The 20,161-nt window shown below is 43.2% G+C and overlaps 1 pseudogene; it reads right to left on the bottom strand.

Moving 5' to 3' along the window:
* Window positions 1–989: 989 nt before the first annotated feature.
* LOC115131758 (sodium bicarbonate cotransporter 3-like) overlaps window positions 990–20,161 on the bottom strand; it is a 69,988-nt pseudogene continuing 50,816 nt past the window's right edge.

Genomic DNA, 20,161 nt, shown 5'->3' with positions numbered 1-20,161 from the left:
GCTAAATCTTTCACACCTGTCATCAACGGGTGTGGGTGAAATAGCCAAATCCACATACTGATGTATATGCTGTATAGTGTATATATTTACAGAAAATATACAGTATATGGGTATTGGAAATTATGCAAACAATTACATTGATGGAAGCCACAATCGATCTGAAATATTAAAGCTGACCCACCCCCTAAAAATATATATACACAGTACCAGTCAAAAGTTTGGACACACCTACTCACACCTACTCATTCAAGGTTTTTCTTTATTTTTCACTATTTCCTACATTGTAGATTAATAGTGAAGACATCAAAACTATGAAATAACACATATGGAATCATGTAGTAACCAAAAAAGTGTTAAACAAATCAAAATATATTTTAGAGTCTTCAAAGTAGCCACCCTTTGCCTTGATGACAACTTTGCACACTCTTGGCATTTTCTCAACCAGCTTTTCCAACAGTCTTGAAGGAGTTCCCACATATGCTGAGCACTTGTTGGCTGCTTTTTCCACCACTGCGGCTTCAGAGCGAAGTGGTATCCCATAACGCACTGCATTTTTTTGAGTTTGCGCAATTTAACACAAATGAATGTCGGCTTGCCTAATTATGAGTCACCTGTATTTATTTGAGTCTGTTTTCGAGACATGACACGCTACATCTGAAATACTTCCCACATTAAAATGTTTAACTGTTACCAAGGTTTTTATTGTGTAAAACGTCAGGGGGAATTATTTCATTTGAATTTCATGCATGTTTTATTATTTAAATGTGGAACATGAATTGCATTATTCAAGTCAAGGGTGTGTCCTGGAGTTGAAGGGTTTATTTGATCCCTTCGCCACTCTTGAAGTCACCCTGCGAGTTTCGTCAGCATCACGCGACAACGGAGAGCCCTCCGTGAGAGTTGGCAGGGGTTTGGGATTCACCGTAGGTACTGTACACACACTGATGGTGTGCTTTGCACTTGGCTTAAATATGCAGAGAGGAACAATAGACATTTCATTTACTTTTAATTGCTTTCCATCAACACTTACAAAATAAAAGTAGTTTCCGCCCTACATGTTCTTATTGTATTCAACAACATATTGCAGGAGAATGTTCTGTGCTTGACTGAGGTCAGTGTAATACATGGTCCTAAAGAATACCCTGTTTCTATGGTACAGATCAGAGCCATATTATATTATTCATGGTAAAGATGATACAATACAGATGGAATCCGTTGCACTGCAATACCATTTGTGTTCTACAATGAATTGTACCTACTGCATACATATAGTATCACAAATACCAAAACAACATTTGTAATGACTTAAAATAGCCAACATTTGACTAGAATTGTGTTCAAACAAAAATTGCAACAATGCAAATTTACCTTTTTGTTAAAAGATAGGTGTTTGGCGAAATGCATTAGATTTCTGTCATTTTCATTCGTGATATTGAAGTTACAATAATTCTGTGCACATTTGCTGATATTGCATGTAAAAAATTACAGTTCATACCATTCGTGAACAAACACCACGTCTGTGACATACAAACACATACAGTACATTATTGACAAATTAGTATGATGAAGTGTACTAATGAGTTCCTATTTGTCATGTAATACATCAGGTTAGTGGTCGGGTCGGGTTGAGGAGGACGTGACTTTCACAAAAACATTCAGAGCACTACCGCATTCATATTTCACTTCCGTTTCAGCAGATATGATGAACAGCCTGTCGATATGCCGTCCTAGCTTGCTCGTCTCTCTTACGCATTTTGAGCCACGTGTGTGTGCACTACCTGAACATTAACACTATGTCTACCGTATGAATAAAAGACAAACAGCGAGCATTCACAAGGCACGTCAGCTATTGTCTGTATAATCAGCCACACACTAATAGTCAATAGAGGAGACACACAACGTGGATGGGGTTTGACAAACTCCCGCTAGACAGCTCAATAGAAACATCACTCCAGACATTGTATTGTACTGAAAACTCGTCTATTATTGCTAAAACAGGAGCACGTGTGCTAAGCAAATGAGAAATATATAATTGCATTTTACAGATCATTTTTGGAAATATCTTTCAGCATAAAAATGACATGTGCAATATTGAACTTACCTTTACGGTGTACATTGTGACACACAAGTACCAAAACTTGTACAGCATAAATGGTACAATATTGTGAGAATACAATTTGACTGCACAGAATAATGTTGTTCATTGCTTTTAGAAGAAATCTAACGGCACATTGCTTTTTTGTTCACTTTCCTGTTTATCAAAAATAATTGTCCCAAGAATAATAAATCCAACAATAATACACAAAATAGGTTATAATATTGAAATACTGTGCGAATAGTAACAAACAAGCGATGAGTGTAAAGAACTTCCCACAATCAGAAATCATATTGATTTCAAAGTTGCAACTTTTTCTAGACATTTGAGCAAACAGTTCTGTGGGTCTTCAGATTCAATGGTTTTTAACTCAATTCAGGCCTGTGCACTAATTCCTACTGGCAAACAAATCTAAAGTGCTTATTGTAGTATTCATCCCATCACTTTCTTAACCTTAAATTAGTATTTCAGAAAATGTTCCATTGAAACATACAACAGAAAGCACACCATTCCACAGAAACAGCATAACCGTGACATATACTTACAACAACAACAAATATTCTCAGTTGGAACAACTTGATCTGAGCAGCAATACCAATACTGAGAATGCAACTTGCAGAGTATACAGTACAGATACAGTACAGGGGCAGTGAAAAGATGTTGCCACGCCAACCGTTGTCAATGTTTCACAAGCGAGAAAGATTACGGGGTAAAGGCGTCTGAATGTCTACATTCTTCTTTTGGTTTGCAACAGTTTCGTTTTAGATTACCCGTGTTAAAGTCAGGATGTTACCAGTTTGCACTGATGAAATCACAGAAATAACCACTTGAATCATCATGGCTTGACTGATGTGTTTTTGGAGCTGGTGTAGCTGTTTTTTGTATAGTACATTTTGGAAAGGAAATATATATTATTTTAAAAATGTAGACAGAGACCAGAATAGCTCACACATGACGTGTGCCAAAAAAAACAGGATGCAAATGTGAATCTCTTAATTGGTAATAAAATATTACTTAAAATGTACATGAGAAAATATACCTTATATAATACAATTAAGTATATTTATGCATACACAACAATTAAAGAAGATTCCGCATATGTGTGGCGGTGGTGGTCCCATCCTTTGGCATCTGTGGCTGTGAGTGGGAAATGATTGGTTGACATGGGGTTTCGACCCATGGGGTTTCGGTAGGCAGTGTGAGTCTGGTTCATTCATGTTCCGGCAATGTGCTCGCCACTGCCCGGGAAGTCAGTCCTCTGTGCACTGGGGGGTCCTCAAGACCCCCTTAGCTACACTGGACCACTGGAGCTCAACTGTTGACCCAGCAAGACCCACAAAAGGGGCTTCTTTTCCAGAGACCAGTCTGATTGCTCTGCTCAAGTCCTAGCTTGCTCACTGTACCAGGGTGGCCCTCTGTGGGGTTAGGTGGGGGTAGTACAAGGTCTCCTCGATCACAAGGCAGTCTCTAAGGCTGAACTCTCTCCTCCTGCCTCGGTAGTGTCCATTTTGACTCTAACACAGGCGACCTTCTCCTGGCTGGAGACAAGGGAGGGAAACAGATGGGAAGAGAAGCATCAATGGGCTGGTTGTGCTGTGCTGGGCCAGGATGTCAATGTGTCAAGGATGAGCAGGAAATGTGTTTCTGATGTAAGGGAGGGAAACAGATGGGAAGAGAAGCATCAATGGGCTGGTTGTGCTGTGCTGGGCCAGGATGTCAATGTGTCAAGGATGAGCAGGAAATGTGTTTCTGATGTAAGGGAGGGAAACAGATGGGAAGAGAAGCATCAATGGGCTGGTTGTGCTGTGCTGGGCCAGGATGTCAATGTGTCAAGGATGAGCAGGAAATGTGTTTCTGATGTAAGGGAGGGAAACAGATGGGAAGAGAAGCATCAATGGGCTGGTTGTGCTGTGCTGGGCCAGGATATCAATGTGTCAAGGATGAGCACGAAATGTGTTTCTGATGTAAGTGCAATGCTGTCTGTGAAAGTGTCAGACGGCAATGCTCAAATTAAACTCAAAGCTCATACCATGCTCTAAGAATATACGGTTGTTAAACACCCTAGACTTGAAGATGGCAGGCTCATGTGTTCAATTATGTTGTCCTTTTAACCATTATAATTAGGACGGAAGGATCAAATATGGCAGCACCCAGTTAGATCCTCAGGACATGTAAGAACCTCAGGGCAAAGCCTCAACGCTTTGCTTTTATGTATTGTAGGCAAATATATCTGTAGGCAAATACAATATTCAGGAAAATAGAATGTATTCTTGTTTTATGGAAATATCCATGCACAATTCAGATCTCACAACATACAACTGAAAATTATACAAGTTATGACACAAGCAAAAGCAAGATCTTAATAGTCTCATTACATACGAATGGATAGATTGTCCTTATCATACCTATTAGTTCACGTGCTAGTCACAGAATCAAGTAGATTATTTAGTTGTATTAGATTCGTTACTGTCCATTAGAATAGTCACAGAATATAATAGAATTATATGACCTACAAGTGATCTTGTCTTAATGAGATTTCAGTAGACCTGAGGGGTGCCTGGAAAAAGGCTCCTCCATTTCCAGGACGAAGAGGGGTGACAGCTAAAGGCGAGTCGTCGTCGGCATAGCTACCTTTGGCTACGCTTCATAGACGGGCCGAAGTCGGCGCTCAACGCCACTGCTTTGCATGCCCCGCTTTTGGCCATTTCCTCAGAGATATTAACATTGCTGAGGTCACATGAGCTACGTGCAGCGAGGAAAACAGGACAGAACAAGGGAGGGGAGACAGACATGCATGCATATGGATAAGGTAAACAAACAAAAGATTGAAGCACACAGGGCTACTCGGCACCAGTTCTCGGTCAAAGCGTTTCTCTGTCATTGTATCTTGCACTGAAAATATGTAACAATCGCTTTGGAGGCAATTGTGACTTGGATGATGGTTGTCTAGGGTGAGTTCTCTATGTAATCAATGTGTACATTAGTCATTAGTATTCACGTTAGAGCCTTTTTACCTTGCCATGATACGATGGAGCAGTATGTATCATCATAACAACCCCCCCCATAAAAAAAAGAAAACACAAATGCAACACACAGGGGAGTGTGTTTTCAATAAAAAGGCGTCATCTACAAGGTATAGTAAATAGCAAAGTTACGATTTTGGCCATGCGCTCACTGATGTTACTGTATATTACTGAGTAGGGTTAAAACTCAGCACGTGGGCTGGATGTATCAGACACCCACCCCTACCGCCTCTTCATCCACTGGGAGGGTACAAGCGATTATTCTGTACGATCTGTTCAAGATAAAACACGTTACCGAACTAACATCAGCACGGTTACCTTTACGTTGCAATACCAAGAATGTAGAGATGTAGATTTTGTTGTTGTTGTTGTTGTTTTATACCCTAATAAAATGACATCATCAAGTCATACAAAGATAAAGCCAAAGAAAAGTGTGCCCTTCATTTATCTATCCAGTGTAATGTTGTGTAATTGTACTCCTGTTGTCGGGTGGGCGGCACTCACCTCCCTGAGAACGTTTTGACTGGGATCTTGAGCAGGTTCCCAGCGTCATAATGGACCTTCACAGCATTCACGCCCACCTGTTCTACGAGCAATAAAGCCTGGGCCTCCTGGGACCAAGGGGAGAATTACAATTGAGTGTACCCATGAGAGTGCAGTCAAATTGACATCGTCTGAGCGGCTTTGCCCGATTCTAGTTTGATTTCTGTGGGGGAAAGTGGTGTTAGCGTGCTAGACAGTGAATGTTGTCGGGAGGAGCTAATGGCTTTAAAGTGCAGCTGTGTGTTACCCGTTTCTCCCTCTCCTTCTTCTTCTTGTCATCCTCTTTCTTCTTCTTGCTCTCGGGCATCAAGTCGTCCAGATAGCTGAGCTCCCTCTTGGTAAAGAAAAAGTCGAGGAGCTTCCGAATGAAGACGAGGGCCAGCACCTTTAAGCAAAAACAGGATATTTTAAGAGGGAGAAAGGAGGCAAAATAACTACACAGACCCATACACACGGTTTTAGATATTTTCATGTTTACAAACACCCTTGTTGGTAGACAAGATATCACATTTCTCCTGTTTGTAAATGTGGAGAGTGATATTAACCATGGAGAGATAGATTGATGGCAGTACTACTATTGCACATTTCTCTCTATGGGTATTACCATCATGGGGAAAACGACAGCGGCTGCGGAGGCCTTGATGACCCAGAGCAGTATGAGGCAGGTGAGCTGCACCAGGGTGAAAACATGGACCTTCCACAGGGGAACGTAGCGCAGGTAGATCAGGTCAGGCTGGTGCTTGGCTGGCATACCAAACAACTTGATACGGTCAAAGAACTAAGAGAGCGAGAGGGAGAGAGAGATGTGAACATTGTCCTGAGCACCATTCATCATCCATTTCGCATTTTTGTCAGGAAACACATTTGCAATGAAAGAGTTCAACTGGAATGACATGTTTTCTTGATCAAAAGGAGTTTAATTACAAAAAGAGTAAGCTCATCACTACAGACAAGGCATTGCATTACTGTCTAAAGATCAAAATCTTTGATCATATCTTCAACTAATCAGTGAATATAATCTCACCTGAATGCCTTTGAGTGAAGAGGCTCCCATGTAGAGGAAGACCCCGTACAGCACCGGCATAGGAATGAACTGGAGGTTGGGCGAGAAAAGTTGAACATACAGTATATAATAATAATAATCATAATCATTTCAAGCCCCTTTTTAAAAAATCATCCATGTCAACATTTCAACTGTAAGGTGAACGCCTAAGAGTCAAACTGCTTAGCATTCACATTGCATTAGGGGTCCAGCACCCATTGTCATACATTAATAATCCATCTTGTTTTTTTATAATACTTTTCTAAAACCCAAAGAGCTGTGACCTTGAGTGCGGAGGTCATGAAGACGGAGCAGCCCATGAGGACAAATATCATGAAGCCGGTGACCCTCTGCTCTCTGATGCCCAGGAACTTGGGCTGTTCTCCTGGCGCCGAGCAGCCCGACTCCACCTTTAGGTTTGATTCCATCACATTAGACGAATGTCGATTATACTCAAGAGAAAAAAAGCCAAAACCACAACTAATCACTTACAACAGAGGTGTCAAACTTAATACCCGGAGGGCCGAATGTCTGCTGGTCTTTGTCATTTCCTATCAATATGTTCCGTTAAGACCTAGACAACCAGGTGAGAGCAGTCCCTAACTAATTGATGACCTTAATTGATCAGCGAAGTACAAGGGAGGAGAAGAACATTTAATAAACGCAGACACTCTGCCCTCCAGGAATTGCGTTTTACACCGCTGACCTATAACGAATAAACAAAAGACAGCAGCAGGCTTGCCAACCTTGAGGCTGTTGACGTGGGAGATGGAGAGCACGGTGGCGGCTACGAACCAGGGCAGGCCCATGATGGAGCAAACCCCCAGCATTACCGCCACCACCAGCAGGTCCAGATGGTAGCCACAGCCTTTCTACATGACGGAGAAGAAGGGGGGGAAAGAAGAGGATAAAAAAAAGTGATTCTAGTAGTCGGGAGCACCAAATTTTACACCGTGAATACGCTTCATGAAAACACTAGCTACATTCAACCCGGTGAATGTTAATATAATGGACAGTACTAGGAGACAGAACATTGTAAGAAATGTGTCTGTTCCACCTCACCTTAACAGTGGAAATGGAGACTACGGACGTCTATGCCGTAAACTAGCGCTCGCTCACCTTGAGCTTGTGCTCCTTGCGGTTGATGATGACGGCGGTGATCTGCTGGTCCATGAAGATGAGGATGGTGCAGAGCAGAGCGGGCAGTGCCGACACCAGCAGGGTCCACCAGGGGTTGGTGCCCAGCGGGGAGATCAGCCAGCCGCGATGCTTGGAGGTAGGCTGTAGACCCAGAGCATAGAGTTAGCTTTTAAACTATAATGGCAGTCAGGCTATAGTGTTCGAGTTAAGTTTATTTGTCATATGCGCAGGAACACACGGTGTAAACAGTACAATGTAATGCTTGCAGGTTCCCCTCTCGACAATGCGACAACAATAAGAATAGAAAATAATGAAGTAATGCAAATGTATAAAAAGAATAGAAGCTCAATAGAAGCTACAAAAAACATTGAATACAAATTTAGCAGAGGTATAAATATAAGGAAGGCACATTACAATATTTACACGTGTGCCGGGGAAGGGAGATATGAAGTGTGTTGTGCAATATTAAACAGAAGTCCAATAGCAGCAGTGTGTGTGTGTGTGTGTGTGTGTGTGTGTGTGTGTGTGTGTGTGTATGTGTTCGTATCTGCATATGTGTGGGCTTGTGTTAGTGAGTGACTTAGTGAGTGAGTGACTTAGTGAGTGAGTGACTGAGTGAGTGGAGTGAGTGACTTAGTGAGTGAGTGACTTAGTGAGTGAGTGACTGAGTGAGTGCAGGTATGGAGAGTCAGTGTAAATGGTCAGTTCCAGTTCAAATGTTTGGTTTGTGGATAAAAACTATCTCTGAGCCTAATGGTCCAACACCCGATGCTCCGATACCGTCTGCCAGACGGTAGATGAGTGAACGGTCCGTGGCTGGGTTGTGTGTGGTCCTTCGTGATGCTTTCCATTGTACATTACATTGTCCTGTGTACACTTGACTGTATCCTGTGTGACTTTGATAGATTTTTGGCTATAATGCTAAGGCTAGTAGCTAGCTATCGCATTTACACTAGACAGCCTGCCGTGGTGCTTGGAGGTGGGCTGCAGCAGGGCAGAGAGTTAGCTTCAACGCTAAGGCTAAAAGAAAGTCACCCCATTGCGCTAGACAGATCTGAATAGGCCAGTTTCCACATTAGCTGACTACTATCACTTACTGCCTCGAGTATCAGCCCAGGATATATATATATCATTGCTGTCATCAGCATCACATGACATGTTGACATTATCAGTATGCCCTATGGCAGGCAGTACAGCGTCTTTTGAATGCCTACACAGAAATACAATATCAAAAGAGTCCTACCTCAAAGCGGTCGGGTACGTTGAGTTTAGGAGAGGGGATGCCCATCAGATAGTCCACCAGCACCATGATCATAATGGTCAGAAACACGGCAAAGTCACTGATGGTGGAGCGCACCTGCACAACCCGTGATAAGGACATTGCACAAACACGGTCGTATGTAAACAACAAAGCCATTATAATTCACTCAGTGGGAACACCCACACACAGTAGATAACGGTGATGGCAAAGCGCGGGACACATTGTGTGGGAGGAAGGTGATGACCTTGAAATTAACTGTGAATGTTGTTGCAGCACAATGAAACTTTTAGAGGAACATGAACACGCCCACGCAGACACGTGCACGGACGCGCGCACACACACACACAGACACACACACACACAGACACACACACAATAGCTGTACGCCCTGATTGCAAGTGAATAACACACCTTTGTAGGGAAGTATCGCTCGGTCTTGATCTCCTTGAGGAAGGAGGAGAGGAAGAAGGTGGTGAAGAAGAGGATGATGGACCAGAAGAGGACATCTGGGATATAGGGGCCGTGGTGACCACAGGCAGAACCAGAAAACTCTCCATGGAGCAGGTTACACATCTGGCAGAGAGAGTAAAAGGGTCAGAGAAATACACAGGCTCAACAGATGTTTTTGCAGTGTGTGTGTTCCTTGTGTGTGTCCTCTGACTGACCGATACGTTGAGACTGTTCCAGGAGATAGTGTCTGGTGTGTGTCCTGTCTGGTTCCACATCTGCAAGATTTCAGTGGAGGCGTTGGCCGGTGGAGAACACTGACACCTGAGTCAAGAGAAGAAATCTTACACACTCCATGCCTCACACTCCCCACACAACCATAATTTCCCCTTTTCCATCTTTGGGGCGCGAGTCAGTGGTAATATCATCTAAAACACTGCAATCCAAATAGAAAAGGTACATTTCCTGAATAAAATGTGTGATCAGTCAGCGATCAAAACGTTTATTTTTATTTTATTTTTTAAGGCAACGGAAAAATGGCAGCGCCCACTTCCCGCGGCTTTTGCCCTCCACCGAGGCTCCCTAACCCAGACTCACGAGTAGAGGGTGAGGTTGTCCAGCTCGTTGTGCATGTTGACGGGGTAGTGTTCCCCCAGGTGGAAGAGCTTCTCCAGGGCCTCGTAGATGAAGATGATGCAGATGAGCGCGGCGAAGGCCTCCTCTGTGAAGCGGGTGATGTAACAGACCAGGGAGCTAGCGTCTGTGGCCACCAGGACCAGGCAGAGGAAGGCCGTCCACAGGCCGATGCTGGTCCTCAGAGACAGGTAGGACAGGCCGTAGTCCCTGGGTAGGAGAGGAGAGGAGTTTGAGATTCAATAGCAGGGCTGTCAAATCATTAAACAATGTAGTCGAGTTAACTCGCAGGATTCTCTGCGATTAATCGCAAATTACGAATTTGCTCAAAGTGAGCTGCAAATTTAAGATTTTTCATATAAGAAAACATAACAAGAATATTGATGTCTTGATTTTATCTAAAGCAAAGGTTAGAAAAATTAGGTAAATTAAGAAAGCACACTTTATTTAACCTCAATATCAACTTTACAAAGCATTGTACTAGATTTTAGCATTTACATTTACATTTAAGTCATTTAGCAGACGCTCTTATCCAGAGCGACTTACAAATTGGCTTTATATATAATGCATTTTGGATGTTTTCAGTGTACTTTCACATTCATATCTTATTAGGTACTGCAAGCAGTGAGCTCAAAGCATAGAGGTTATGTGAGTTGTAGGGGAGGAGCCATCACTCGGACCGGACCATGCCTTATGAAATGATTGAGGATTCATCAATGAACGACCTTGAACCTGTCCCAACTTCTTTCATAACTAGTTATGGCCCTGCGTTTTTCCTGACCATGTGACTTGACCAAGAAAAACTCCAGGCACTTGATTTACTGTGCATGTATGCAGTACATAAAACTCAGGGAGTTACTGATCAGTAACTGACCCCACCTCTTTAAGGAATACCTAGGATAGGATAAAGTAATCCTTCTCCCCCTCCCCCCCCCCCTTAAAAGACCTAGATGCACTATTGTAAAGTGGCTGTTCCACTGGATGTCATAAGGTGAAAGCACCAATTTGTAAGTCGCTCTGGATAAGAGCGTCTGCTAAATGACTTAAATGTTAAATGTAAATGTAATCAGAAACAAATTAGAAATCCCCAAATGGCAGGTGAGCTTGTACTTGCAGGTTGTTACCACCAGAGGGCCACAGTGCAAATGAAAGTGAAACCAGGATATGGTTTAGCACTCACTTGCAAAACTTGAAGAGGATCTTCTCGAAAACTAGGACAGGCCCCGTACTGCCCAGTATAGTGAGGGGCTGCCCCGCAAACAGAGAGAAGGCCACTCCTGTGAGGGATGCCCCAAACAGAGACTCTATGGCACTCTGTAACAAAAGAAGAGAGGGAGGGGAAGAAGGGGTGAGAAGAGGAGGAGGTGGTAAATACATAAGAGGAAACCAGAGAAAGGGAGAGACTAAGGGGAATAAGGCAAAGCGGACAGAACACCCCACATAACATAGCACATCAGTTTAAAGCCACATTCCAGCTCAGGCTGCCTAGCATCAGACAGTGTAGACAAACTGCTTTACTCCTTCCACCCCGTCGGCTTGTTGGTACTTGTATCCCTCCGCCACTGGCCTTCTAGTGAGTTTACTCAGACGCATCACACACCCCGGCACGCTGACGCTAGCTATGCCAACAGTCTCCCTCTGGAGTTACTGTAGGGTTTTTGTGTGTGTAGCTCATTGTCAGGATCAAAACATAGAGACAGTATATTGAGTAGCTCGCAGTGAGGAAGAGGGACACTGTCTAACCACATCCGATTTGCTTACAGTGATATGAATCGTATATGCTTTTAGTGATATTTGTATATAGTAATAAGCAAATAGGGTAAGACCTTTTGGTAAACCTATACATAATTAGTGCAAGGCTTACATTGACTTGTAGCCTGGTTAAACCAGTTCAACCAGGCAGCTGAGTGACTTGCATACATTAAGGGATACAGCACAGATAGAAGACAGACTGCTGTAATCGGAGTGACACTCTTGGACAAGGACCCACTCACTATGTTGCCCTTAGTGGCCTCTCCCAGCAGCCCCCCGAAGGTGATGACAGGGGACATGCAGGCGCAGTAGAGGAACAGGATGGAGGCCAGACACTGCAGGTTCAACGAGTCCCGGATGTCGCTCCAGTAGAACGGGGCCTTCCGCTTTATATCCATCACCAGGCCTCCAAAGATCCTAGAGGAAGGGGAAAAACCACAACGCTTTACAGCGGGCTAATTAAAGTAGCAGCATTATACTCGCGTGGTGAAGTATCCCAGATGAATCCCAGATTACATCCGTAGACTTCTGGATTAGGTTTTTTGGACCATACAGGGGACCATACAACCCACTCGGGGCACACCTGTTGAGTCAACATTTTCCACGCCATTTCAATGAAATTACATTGAGCCAACGTGGAATAGACGTTATTGACGTCTGTGCCCAGTGGGAACACATTATTGGACACCGAGATAACTCTTTTGGGTCTATAGGGCTCCCAGAGATTTGTTAGGACCCACAGATAACTTACACCAAAACCTAGGTACTTTCTGATACTGTAACATGAGAAACGGTTCAGTACTTTTCGGTTCTTCTACCGAATGTGTCTCACGTCGTAACACTGACTGAGATGATCAAGCCTGTCTAGTAATATGTCGACTGGGCCAGCAGCCTAACTTTTCAGCGCGTTTGGCGTTCCAGTTCGACAAATTATACTGACCAAAAATATAAAGGCAACATGCCACAATTTCTAATTTCTTACCGAGTTACATTTCAATAAAGGAAATCAGTCAATTGAAATCATTTAATTAGACCCTAATTTATGGATTTCACATGACTGGGAATACAGATACGCATCTGTTGGTCACAGATACCTTGAAGGAAATGGGCCTCTGTCACGACTTCCGCCGAAGTCGGTCCCTCTCCTAGTTCGGGCGGCGTTCGGCGGTCGACGTCACCGGCCTTCTAGCCATCGCCGATCCACCTTTCATTTTCCATTGATTTGTCTTGTCTTCCCTCACACCTGGTTTTAATTCCATCAATTACATGTTGTGTATTTAACCCTCTGTTTCCCCCCATGTCCTTGTCTGTAATTGTTTCTTGTAGTGCTTGTGTACGTTATGCTGGTGGATACCGGGTTTTGTTTGACCCATTCATTGATTGTTCTGTTTACGGTGGTTTTTATGTTTATTATGTTGTAAATCAGTTTTCGCTCTCTTGGGCCTGACTTCTCTGCCGCGAGTACGCACCCCGTTACAGCCTCACAATGGGCCTCAGGATCTTGTTACCGTATATCTGTACATTGAAATTACCATCAATAAAATGCAATTGTGTTCGTTAACCATAGCTTATGCCTGCACATACCATGGAACATTTCTGGTATCTTTTGTCTCAGCTCAGTACACTACATGTACGCTACATGTAAAGTGTTGGTCCCATGTTTCATGAGCTGAAATAAATGATCGAAGAAATGTTCCATACGTACAAAAAGCTTGTATCTCTCAAATTGTCCACAAAGTTGTTTAAATCCCTGTAAGTGAGAAATGTATCCTTTTCCAAGATAAATAAATCAAATCAAATTGTATTGGTCACATACACGGATGATATTGCGGGTGTAGTGAAATGCTTGTGTTTCTAGCTCCAACAGTGCAGTAGTATCTAACAATTCACAACAATACACACAAATCTAAAAGTAAAAGAATGGAATTAAGAAATATATAAATATTAGATTGAGCAATGTCGGAGTGGCATTGACTAAAATACAGTAGAATAGAATACAGTATATACATATGAGATGAGTAAAGCAGTATGTAAACATTATTTAAACATTGTTAACTTCTTTGGGACGGGGGGCAGTATTGAGGAGCTTGGATAATAAGGTTCCCAGAGTAAACTGCCTGCTACTCAGGCCCAAAAGCTAGAATATGCATATAATTAGTAGATTTGGATAGAAAAAGTTTCTAAAACTGTTTGAATGATGTCTGTGAGTATAACAGAACTCATATGGCAGGCAAAAACCTGAGGAAAAATCCAACCAGGAAGTGGGAAATCTGAGATTTGTAGTTTTTCAAGTCATTGCCTATCGAATATACAGTGTCTATGGGGTCATATTGCACTTCCTAAGGCTTCCACTAGATGTCAACAGTCTTTAGAACCTTGTTTCAGGCTTCTACTGTGAAGGGGGAGAGAATAAGAGTTGTTTGAGTCAGGTGTCTGGCAGAATGCCATGAGCCAAATCATGCGCGTGGCCGTGACAGGTAGCTTTTAATTTCTAAAGACAAAGGAATTGTCCGGTTGAAACATTATTGAAGATTTATGATAAAAGCATCCTAAAGATTGATTCTATACATCGTTTGACATGTTTCTACGACCTGTAATATAACTTTTTGGACTTTCCGTCTGAGCTAAGCAATCGCGCATTGAGCATTTCGATTATTGGGCTAAACAAAAAGGAGGTATTTGGACATAAATGATGGACTTTATCGAACAAAACACACATTTATTGTGGAACTGGGATTCCTGGGAGTGCATTCCGATGAAGATCATCAAAGGTAAGTGAATATTTATAACGCTATTTCTGACTTTTGTGACACCTCTCCTTCTTTGGAAAATGGCTGTATGGTTTTCTGTGGCTAGGTGCTGACCTAACATAATCGCAAGGTGTGCTTTCCCCGTAAAGCCTTTATGAAATCTGACACAGCGGTTCAATTAAGGAGAAGTTTGTCTATAATTCCATGCATAACACATGTATCTTTTACCAATGTTTATTATGAGTATTTCTGCAATTTGATGTGGCTCTCTGCACTTTCACTGGATGTTTGTTTGAGACAATGCATTTCTGAACATAACACACCAATTTCAAATGAGGTTTTTGGACATAAAGATTAACTTTATTGAACAAAACACACATTTATTGTGTAACATGAAGTCCTGTGAGTGCCATCTGATGAAGATCATCAAATTTCTGACTTTTGTGACACCTCTCCTTCTTTGGAAAATGGCTGTATGTTTTTTGTGACTAGGTGCTGACCTAACATAATCGTTAAGTGTGCTTTCACCATAAAGCCTATTTGAAATCGAACACTGTGGCTGGATTTACAAGAAGTTTATCTTTAAAGTGGTGTATAATACTTGTATGTTTGAGGAATTTTAATTATGGGATTTCTGTTGTTTTGAATTTGGCGCCCTGCAATTTCACTGGCTGTTGGCGAGGTGGAAAGGTAGCGTCCCACATATCCCAGAGAAGTTAACGTGACTATTGTTCCATTATTAAAGTGATTCCAAGTCTATGTATATAGGGCAGCAGCCTCCAAGGTGCAGGGTCTCATAACCAGGTGGAAGCTGGCTAGTGATGGCTATATAACAAGGTCTGATGGCCTTGAGATAGAAGCTGTTTTTCAGTCTCTCGGTCCCTGCTTTGATGCACCTGTACTAACCTCGCCTTCTGGATGATAGCGGAGTGAACAGGCCGTGGCTCGGGAGGTTGATGTCCTTGAAAATCTTTTTGGCCTTCCTGTGACATTGGGTGGCGTAGTTGTCCTGGAGGATGGGTAGTTTGCTCCCGGTGATGTATTGGGCAAACCGCACCACCCTTTGGAGAGCCCTGCGGTTGCGGGGGGTGCAGTTGCCGTACCAGGCGGTGATACAGCCCGATAGGATGCTCTCAATTGTGCATCTGTAAAAGTTTGTGCCAAATTTCTTCAGCCTCCTGAGGTTGAAGACGTGCTGTTGCCACTGTCTGTGTGGCTGGACCATTTCAGATCGTCATGTGCGCTGAGGAACTTGAAGCTTTCCACCTCCTCCACTGCGGTCCCGTCGATGTGGATAGGGGGCGTGCTCCCTCTGCTGTTTCCTGAAGTCCACGATCAGCTCCTTTCTTTTGTTGACAATGAGTGGGAGGTTATTTTCCTTTCACCACTCTCCCAGGGCCCTCACCTCCTCCCTGTAGGCCGTCTCGTCGTTGTTGGTAATCAGGCTTACTACTGTTGTGTCATCTGCAAACTTGATGATTGAGTTGGAGGCGTGCATGGCCACGCAGTCATGGGTGAACAGGGAGTACAGGAGGGGGTTGAGCACACACCCTTGTGGGGCCCCTGTGTGTAGGATCAGCAAAGTGGAGGTATTGTTTCCTACCTTCACCACCTGGGGGTGGCCCGTCACGAAGAACATGACCCAGTTGCACAGGGCGGGGTTCAGACCCAGGGCCCCGAACTTAATGATGAGCTTGGAGGGTACTATGGTGTTGAATGCTGAGCTACAGTCAATGAACAGCATTCTTACATAGGTATTCCTTTTGTCCAGATGGGATAGGACAGTGTGCAGTGCGATGGCGATTGCATCGTCTGTGGATCTATTGGGGCAGTAAGCAAATCCATCCACCTGACAGGTGTGGCATATCAAGAACCTCATTAAACAGCATGATCATTACACAGGTGCACCTTGTGCTGGGGACAATAAAAGGCCACTCTAAAATGTGCAGTTTAGTCACACAACACAATGCCACAGATTTTTCAACCGCAGACCACGTGTATGGTGTCGTGTGGGCACATGGTTTGCTGATGTCAACGTTGCGAATAGAGTGCGGTGGGTATAGAATCTTTGAAACTGTTGCTTTTATATTTTTGTTCAGTATAATTTGACCCAATATTATGACCATGGATGAGTAAATTTACCCTGATATGTATCAAATTACATTTTAAAACAGTTTAATTGTAAAATGTTTATATGCTCATGTATGGTTTTGCAGAAGGATTTTAGGCGAAAGTCAGCCTACCATTACATCTGTGCTAGAAGTTAGAACTTCCTTCACACAAAGCACGACAAAAACTCAAAAGATGCCCAAAGGTTATTCTGTGACTTTAGCTAATACACTTTTTTTGCCTTGGTATCGAGTATTGATATTGAGTATTATGATACTAAACCTGGTATCGAAGTCAAAATTCTGGTATCGTGACAACACTACCATCAATAGGGTCTGCCAGAAAATAAATTTGGAACCCCCAAATGTGGTACACATTTTTGGACACTTCCTACAAGACATTTTAGAGATCTTTGGTTAATGGTCATTTCCTAACTGTGATGCTTAGAGCTAGGTTCCTTGCTGAGGCGAACCCTATTAGTTTCCCACCGGGGTTGGACACACTCCTGCTCTCTGACCCAGATACCACTCAACCCATTCACACCCAGGTTCCTACCTCACACACACACTCAACCCACCACTCTCAGGTCTAAGTCACCACCCCTTTGTGTGTTCAGGGACTGCATAACACCCCGTAAAGACTATCCCTTATCTCTACCTTAGTCTCTCTCTCTCTCTCTCTCTCTAATGCTCTTTATCCCTCCTTCCCCCCCTCTACCTCTCTCTGTCGTTCTCTGCCGGCATGCTGCTTTTTATAGCAGCACGCCGAGAGTAGATCTGCGGAAGGGTAAATAATGCAGTGCCCAGTCTTCGAGGTGTGTGTGTCCTGGGGGAGTGAGATCACAAATAATCACACTCTACCAGCCACGCGATCTCAGAGGCTTTCACCCAGGGAGAACCGGAGTATTTACTTATGTCAGCATCGTAACTGTAACGTGTGCAGTGCATTGGCAATGTCACAGTATGTGGGCATTGTATGCTATTCATTTTGGCCTTCATAAACAGTTTCAATACTGGATTACCTTATACGTGTTTAATGCATTTCATCAAGAATAAAAAGCAGTTTTATTTCTGACATCAAAACTGTTAAAAAAAACAGTTTTACGACCTATTGCCTATGTCATACCATAGTATTTTTTTTAAACAGTGGCGTGCCGTGGGCCTGGGGCCTGGGCCTTCAGTGAGGTCCTACAAAGTCCCACCCGAATTAATCCACCTCTTATTACCATCATTATGATGCCATGGCTCTGGACACTATACATTTATTCAGAAACGCAGTATAACCAGGCGTTGCGTCGCACCCAAAGCAGTTTCACCGTGATGATAAAGACACATAACTATTCACTGAAAATAAAAGGGAAAAAAACAAATCATTTGCAACATAGGCTATTTGCCATTTTATTTTGTTAATATATAGGTTATTTAATATTAACGAAATAAAATGCGAAACATACATACACATTTAATAAAAAATCAAATGCATTGTATGCCTACACACCAAAGACGGATTATTTGAACACAAAATCCATCCTCCTTTCTTTCCTCAAGAAGACTTCAATGACTCTGTTGTACAGTCTATCTGTGTGTTTTAGTTCCACCAATAAGTCCTTTTCTATCGACATGGAGGCTAATGCTGAAAGCCGAGTCTGTCCAGTAGCATTTCTGGAATACGTTTTGATTCGCTTTAAGGCCGAGAATGACCGCTTGACAGAAGCCGTGGACACAGGGATAGTCACTGTCACACATGCCAATGTGTAAAGTTGCCCCATGTCCTCATTCAGATTTTTCTACTTAAGGAAATCAAGGAGATCAGAGGGACTTTCCGTGACTCTCTGTTATGCTGGAGAAGGCTGTTTGCGGGAATTTTTTCCAGGTAGGTCTGAAAGTGCTGGGGGTCCAGGAGGGAGAGAAACATTACTTTTTTGGGGTCTTGAAACGTGTTTCGTATCTGGCATAGAATGTTGTCCAGAATATTGCTGTGGAGTTGTTGGTAGTATGGGTCTCCTTGTGCTGGGCCTCTACGTGCGCTGGGTGAACTGGGTGTCATCGTAGATTTGACTGAACCTGCGCCTCTCTCGCTCAATTGTAATAATAGGCATTCCCAGCAGCACAGTTTGCAGTGCTTCTCGGAGCCTGTGAGCCATTGATAGCGCTCGTAGTTGGAACTTTGAAAGTGGCGAACGAACCCCTTTCCCGCCTGTGACAGGCTTTGTAGCGTCGGCGTCGGGCGACCTCTCCTTACAATGTCTAACTTTTCTTGAAAAGTTAGTCTTGAGAATGGCGTTATAATTATATCCTCGACCAAATCGATATCTTCTCCTCCTTCCGCCATTGTGGGTTGAAAAAACAGCTTAGTAGTACGCAAATTAATTCGTTTATCAAATTCAGTTTCCTAGTTCTGAGGTTCTGCATAGACCCGCCCATAGGACCTGCCTCTCAATATTGGTAATCCAATCAAAAGACGTGCACGCACTACGCCTGCTAGCTGGCTCCTGTGTAACACTGGAGCCAGCCAGCAGGCGTACAATAGCCAACTCTAAAGCTGATTGGTTGACACTAAATTTTCATTTCCATTCACTTTAAGCTACAAGCGCCCGCACTGTTGATGCCGAAGGCCTGAGGGCAGATTTTAGACCTCTGGCAACACATGATGGCTGAATATGATTGGATAAAAGATCTAACATAAAGACCAGCCCTCTAAATCTCAACGTGGGGCTGGAAGCAGTGCAACCAAGAGGAAAGCTATGAAATGAAGAGTAGAACTCTTACTCTGGGGAATAATTTAATACATATTTGTGGGAAAATATATTTTAAAAAAATTGTATTCTGATGATGTTTAGGCCAGCAGAGAATGCCTTGCTGGCCCTGACGGCCCACCACTGAAAAGAAAAGTCTTAGGCAGTGTCTCAAATGATACCCTATTCCACATGTATGGTAGTCCACTACTGTTGATCACAACTCTATGTAAGAAATAGGGTGTCATTTGAGATTTACCCTAATCAACTCTTCTCTATGGGGCAGTTTCCCCAGACACAGATTAAGCCTAGTCCTGGAATAAAAAGTGGGGAATCTCCATTGACAATGCTTTTAGGTCCAGAATTAAGCTTAATCTGTGTCCCGGAAACCTCCGCTATAAATTAATATGTATTGCTCACCGTCCGGTTCTCTGCAACTCGGGCCCAGCTCCGTGGCCTTCATCCTCCTCCTTCAACATCTCCCCAGAGGGTGAGGGCGACCCGTTGGGCTGGGAGGGAATCTTCCTCTTCAACTACAAGTGAGAGAGCCATTATAGGTTTGGCTCAGATGGTAGAGCATGGAGTTGGCCACGCCAGGGTCATGGGTTTGATTCCCGCTGTGGCCACCCATA

This window comes from Oncorhynchus nerka, linkage group LG7 (assembly GCF_034236695.1).
Source record: "Oncorhynchus nerka isolate Pitt River linkage group LG7, Oner_Uvic_2.0, whole genome shotgun sequence".
NCBI classification, from domain to species: Eukaryota; Metazoa; Chordata; class Actinopteri; order Salmoniformes; family Salmonidae; genus Oncorhynchus; species Oncorhynchus nerka.
The sequence above is the reverse complement of the archived record's forward strand: the minus strand, read 5'-3'. Positions and strand labels throughout refer to the sequence as shown.